The sequence below is a fragment of the Cynara cardunculus genome, unplaced genomic scaffold (assembly GCF_001531365.2).
Source record: "Cynara cardunculus var. scolymus isolate 2C unplaced genomic scaffold, CcrdV1 Un_Scaffold_4171, whole genome shotgun sequence".
In the NCBI taxonomy this organism is placed as follows: Eukaryota; Viridiplantae; Streptophyta; class Magnoliopsida; order Asterales; family Asteraceae; genus Cynara; species Cynara cardunculus.
Genome location: NW_020201773.1, coordinates 25,079 through 32,072, shown reverse-complemented (window position 1 = coordinate 32,072; position 6,994 = coordinate 25,079).

Sequence of the window (6,994 nt, the reverse complement as noted above, 5' to 3'; positions counted from 1 at the left end):
GGTCCTCTGGTTGAACTATCCATCGATCCTCTGGTTGAATTCCAGACTTAGTCGATTATGCCTTGATGTCTTCATTGGTCTTCTGGTTCTTCATCACTTGTTGTTTTTCAWTACTTTTTACATCATGAGTTATGGGGTTTAACAATCTCCCCCTAAGAATGAAATAACAAACATAGTCTAATCAAGACACATATGTGAAGAACAAACACTAATCTAGTAGAAACACATCAAACTCCAAATTTTCATTGGATGATGAAATTTCTTTACAATACTGGAAACAAAATACATCAAGGCAAGATAAGCAAAAGTTTTGACTCATCACTAGCTACCTGAGTATATCTCTTTGAAGCGCAAGAGTAGTCTTCGATAAGCAATGATCGTTGATATCTCGTGTATGAGATGACTCCCCTCTTCCCTTGGCACATGGTTTCTGTCCAGTCTTTTTCTAATGTTTTTCTAAAACCATTCAAGTGTATATGTTGAATACTTGAAGGCTTCAGTCATTCTAAAGAACTTTTTAACCCCGAACTCATTCTTGTAAACAAGTCCGAGTTCGGGTTGAGTAAGAACTGATGCAGATCGTATCTTCTGCAGGCCCTGGAAATCTTCGTTTGGAGGAGCGCAGGATAGTCTCTCGATGCCTAGCCTAAAAGCAATTTCAAAATCAGTTTTGGCTCTGAGCTTTACCAGGGACTCCATTGTCTTTACTATAGCTCGGTTTGCCATTCCAAACCTTATGCCATGATCCTGCCTTTGAGCTGTGTTGGCTTATAACTCAATCAAGTCGTATGGGTTGAGATTGATGAGGTTGTTTTTGTTGAACACGCTAACGATCCCACGGCTCTCTCCATGGTGAACTTGATGTATCTGATAGCTCGGTTGGCAAAAGACTTTATTTTCAAGTCCACGACTCTCCTTATTCCATCATTTGAAAAGACAGCTCGAGGTTCTTGAGTAGTTTGTCTGACGAATTGATGGTGTAGAAAGTTCATTGACTCAGACGATAGGATTGGAGTATTGGTTGACAAACTTTCATCATGACCTTGATACATGTATTGATGGATATTTTCCATCAAGATTGGTTCCCTGGGCGGCAATTGAGAAAGTCTCCTCATCGACTCCATGTTATGTATTATCTCATCTACCAGGCCTTGTGGAGGTTGCCTTGAGGAAGAGGGAATGTCCGCATGCACCACTGGTTGATGGGTTAAGGGTTGTGTTTTGGTTTGGGGTTGTGTATGGGTAGAGGGTGAGTTTTCTTTGGTTGGTTGGGTAGTTTCTGGTGCATGGGTTTCTGTAGGGGTTTGGGATCGTTGAGGCGATGTTTGGGTTGTTGTAGGTTCTGGTTGTGTGGAAAGGGTGAAGGGTTGTGTTGTGCGAGGTGTTGGAGAAGGGGTTAAGGGTAAGTTTATTGTGGGTGAGGGAGTTAAGGTTTGGTTTGTTTCTGTTGGAGGTGTGGTTGGCTCTTCATCGATTGATGAACTCAACACAATGGGGTCTGGTGTTGTGGCTAAAGGAACTTGAATATTATGTTCATCATCAGAGGGCAAGGCCTCTGGTTCCCTTGCTTGGGTTTGTTGGGTTGATGGTGGTTTTTGTGGTGGTGATGGTTGCTGTGGTGCAGCGGATTCTATATTTTGTGTAGCCGCCACCTCTTTCTCCCCCTCATGAGGTCCAAGACCTTGATCATCGGGGTCTGGATCTTCATGTCGTCTGCGTTTTAAGGGGCGGCTTGAGGAGCATGAGGCTCTCGATCTGTTTTTCTTCCACAGGCAAATGTGGTCGGCGAGAGTATGCACCCGATCTTTGTTGCGCCGTTGTTCCATGGTGTGAAGGAGAGTGTTTGTTCGGTTTTGTTGTTGTTGAAGGCTCCTCCTTAGCGCTATGGTGGGTTCAACAGATCGGGCAGCAAACTTTGCACTGATCTCATTGAAGGATGAGATGAGTGCCTTGGACAGAGCCCAAAGATCTGCTCTGGTGGCAAAATCTGTGCTTGGTGGTGGTGGAGATGGCACAGAGGTTGTAGTAGATGGTGGAGGATGGGGAAGGTTGGCAAGAAGATCCCTCACCTCTGCAGTGAAGGATGAGAAGGCTGCTTCATAGGAACGGCCTGCAGAGGGAGGTGGGGGTTGAGTCTGTTGTGGGAGTTGGGCAAGTATGGTTGTGGGTAGTTAAGTGAGGGTGGTTTGTATGGTGGCCATTTGGGTGGTAAGGGTTGCTAGGGTTTCATCGACTGATGAAGTGGATGAAGGTTGGGGTTGAGGAATTTGGGAGATGATGGAGGCAGGTAATTGATAGAGATTGCGAAGGATGGTTTGTAGTTGGGTGATGGCGTAGGTAAGGTTTTCATCAGCTTCAGTTGCCTGAGCTGTGAGGGTTGCGAGGGATTGGATAAGGATTTGGTTTCTTTGAGTGGCTAGAGAGGATGAGGTGTTGTGGTGTTGGGTAACTGTCTGTTGAAGCATCTATAGGCGGGTAGTGTTGGCTTAGGTTTGGGTTTCAAGTTGGGTGAGATGATGTTGGAGGATGGCAAGGGATTGGTGGAGGTCTGGGGTATCGGGTGAGGGTTGGTTTTCCACAATCCCTTGTATGATGAGTTTAAGGTCATCCAAGGACCGCGTCACTGTATCAACATAGGCTTGGAACTCAGCCTTTATGACCAGATCTGCTAATGGGGTAACCCTGCAGCAACAGATGCTGCAGGTTGGACCTCTGTTCCTGATGCGCCTTCTTGGCCTTGTGCGAAGGTAGGCCTTGAAGGACTTCCATCATGTCCTTGATAGCCTTCGAGAGAAGAACTATCTTGTGATGTTTGAACATCCTCTTCCTCTTACTCAGCTTCAGAGGCTGAGTAAGTGAAGCGGATGTGTGTCCCCTTCGGTAGATCAAATACCAAGGGGAGTGGTGCACGAATTGAAGATCGCTCTGAATGATCTATGGGTTCTACATCAGAAGCAACGAATGCTTCTGTGTGTGTGATTGGTTGTGGCGAGCCCTGAGGCGAAGGGGCTTTTGTCTCTTCATCACCTCTCTGTTGAGAGAGGGGTGATGGTAAATGATTTCCTCGGCTTGTTCATCTCCAGAGGCCCGAAGAGTGGCCTCTGGATGGCTGGCTGGGGTTGGGGTGGGACCGGGTCATCCTATTTCAATACCCCTTTGGCTTTGATCGCCAGGGGTATTGGATGTGGTTGCCCTTTTTAGTTTTCCCAACTCACATGCTGAGCACAGATGATCTTTTTTGAATTTGAGAGCAGGAATTCCTTTGACCAGATTTTGTGTGGCTAGTTTTCTTAGCGCATCAAAGTTGCGGTGTGAGAATTTTTGATGCCATAGCCAATTTTCATCGCTCTTATGAGACACAAGACAGAGGGTGTCCTGTCCCATAGAGGATTCAAACTCTAGAAGATAAAGATTTCCTTCTCTCTTTGCTTTGATGACTGTATTACCGGGCTTTGATTCTATGATGCAGAGACCTTTGCGAAATTTGACTTCAAGGCCCTTGTCGCATAATTGACTTATGCTCAATAGATTATGCTTTAATCCTTCGACATAAGCCACTTTGCTGATTGAGACATTGCCTTTGATAAGAGTGTCATATCCCTTGATTATGCCCTTGCTGTTGTCTCCAAAAGTCACAGAGCCTCCAGATTTGTCGATGAAGGAGGACAGWTGACTYTTATCACCAGTCATGTGCCTGGAGCAACCTGAGTCCATGTACCATGGTTGCACATGCTGGTCCTGCAAAACAAATTAAGGGGATTTAGGTACCCATCTCATAATGGGTCCTCGTTTTGTTAGTAGGGGATGTTGTACTCTTTTTGTCATCCTTAGCCTTTGCAGGCTTGGGTTTATTTGGATTTCCCTTGCCCTTGGATTTGAGCTTTTTCACGTTTTCATTGGGTCCAACTTTATATCGATAAACGTGTTTTGTGAAGGGACAGTGATGTAGACCCTGTCTATGTCGAAGATTTCATTGATCAAAAATATAAACAGGGCTAGAAACATTTTGACTCTCACTGGTAGACAACACTGGAAGTCGTGGCATGAATAGATTCGAGCATTTTTTAGTATCGCTGCTTGACTTTGATTTTACAAAACGAGGGTTGCTTCGGAAAGATTCAGGTACACGTCTCTTATTGTCAAAGCATGAATTTCATCGTTGTTGTTGTGACCGATCAATATTCTTCACTACGTCAGCCACCTCGGTAACAATTTCAAACGAATGATTCAAGAGACAATATTTATATCTCGAATTCAAAGTCCATTTAAACTTGTCAACTTGTTGGACTTGATTGTCTGTAGTATTTCCTGCAAAATGAGAGAATTTAAGAAAACGTACCATGTAGTCAGCAACTATTTCTTCCTCACCTTGCTGGATAGTAGCATATTCTCACATATAGGCATCGCAATCAGCCGAGGTAAAGTATTTCTTGAAGAAAATTCTTTGAAATTATCCCAAGACAAGTCTCTAACAGATGAATCTGTTTGGACACAAGATTCCCACCAATTATTGGCTTCTTTCTCGAACATATAAGTAGTCAATCAGACCCTGTATTGATCTGGGATATCTAAGACATTGAAAATCTTTTCTATGTGTAGAATCTAGTGTTCGGAATCCACAAAATTTATGGCAATTGAGAAGGACTGAGGTTTTTGTTTGTTAAACCTTTCAAGCCATATATATTTTTTCTGTTGGGTTACCCGAACTAGATGTAGGATTTCCAGTATTTGGTGTAGGACCAGGATTTGGGTTCGAAGAAATATTATGGGCTGCTTGTTGCATAGTCTGGATGGTCTGTTGGAGATATGTAGGCATCATACTTGACATGGTCTGACGGACCACATCAGCAATATTGGGTTCACTTCCATCCCCCATTGGATTGGGGTAGGGGTTTAGGTTACCCTCGGGTTGAGATCTGGATTTGCATGGGTGACCACATCTCGACATTCTAAAATAGAACAACATGAAGATCAGAAATCAAAACAGTTATGGATAAAAAAAATGATAGTTAGAATTTTATTCTCATTTACTCGTTCCTATGTCTATCTAATTCTCACAGGTTAAGCTTACTTAATCTACAAGTCAAAACCAATGCTCTGATACCACACTTGTCACATCCCCCGTCCACGTGGTCCGGAATGGACGGTGTCACTAACGGTACATAATTAAAAGACATAAACATTACAGAGCTACTAATAAACTCCAAACATAGATTATAACCTTTAAAGCATGCTTTACAACCCAAAATATTACATTCTATAAACTATTTATAATCTTAGGATATTAACATCTACAAACGAGTTTACAAACTCCAAAAGTTAAACGCTCGATCTCAAGTCTCGTCCCTATTAGTATCACTTGGAACCATCGTGTCAAAAAACAAGAACATGGCTAAGCACGGGGCTCAGTGAACAGATTATAATATAAATTTGAAATAATAATATGTAACATCGATAATAATGCGGAAGACTTACAAATCAATTAAACTAAATTCATAGAAAATCAAGACGTTTCACAATTCTCATTTCAAAACATCATTTAAACAAAATCCGTCAATTTTTTTAGTGTTCGTGTGGTGGCCAAATCACACGAACTATCGAGCCGGCATGCAGGCACACACCCCGAGTCCCCCGTGAATTTAACTATGGTCACGTGGTGGGTAATCCTAGGATCAATCCATCCCCCCTGGAGACAATAAAATCGGCCTAGTCCACAAGTTGGGTTCACGTAAGACACTATTAGGCCTAACCCTGTGGAACGAGTTCACCTGCAGAACGCCGTGACTACAAAGCTGCCACAGAAGGCATCCCAATTAATGTGCCCATTAATTGGGTTGTTTAAAAAACAACGAAAACTAAAACATATGTCACTTACCCGAATGGCATTCATAAAACTGAAGTTTAATATAGCTCACAAGTTTCATAACCAAATCCATACGAGACACATTTTAATGAAACGCCAAAAGATTCAAACAAAAGATCCAATAAACCAAAATCAATATATATATATATATATATATATGTGTGTGTGTATAATTACACATTTGTGATCACATTTAGTTGATCAATCACCAGGTGCTGAACCAGATTTAGGAAGATTCAACTACAACAAATAGTTACCCAATAGTTAAAAGAAGTGAAATTCGTATCTTAGGCTAAATAGAGAAGTAAAGCACGATCAAATAGAATTCATGGTAAGGTTCGATTTGTTCGCGTGCCTAAATAATGCGCAAATCGATTATTACTTAAACGACGTAAAACAATATCCTAATTCTACTAATAAGTTAATTAAGTCCTACATGTTTATAAACAACTTAAATTTAAATAGGACAACCTAATATGCATTAAGAAATCGACTCAACACTTAGCTTTATGCAGTTTTGTTCCGGCTTTTAACAGCTTTTGACCATCATTTCGCGAGCATTTTTACCCCGCTTAGAGATCAATACAGAAGATACTATCTAAATGAAAGTTGTAGTATGGTATATGATGAATTTTCCAGTTTTGGCATCACCTCATTTGGATTATCCATCTATTTTATATGAATTTCACAAAACAACAGATTAATCCTGAATATTGTGCGAACAGCCCCAAAAACACACTGTTTTGAGTCACTTAAAATCATAAATGGATTTTCGACCCATCTTGAAAGTTGTAAATATACTAAATCATAAATGGATTTTCGCTACATTTACATGCTATAAATATACTTCAACATACTAAACAGTAAAACAAGTCCAATAATCGCTAACTTAAGCTTAATCATCTACTTTTACTTTTTTCGACATTATGTTGAACAATTGGTGTGCGGATAAACATATACCCATAATTTAACCATATTGAAACCATAACTATCTGTTTAGCGAAAATCCATTTATGTTTTTATTTTTGAATAAGATATATGTTTGAAGATATCATAAAAATTTGACCAAAATATATCAATATTAGTATCAAATTAACTATTTGAAATTCCTCATTTTTTGTGTAATTTTTT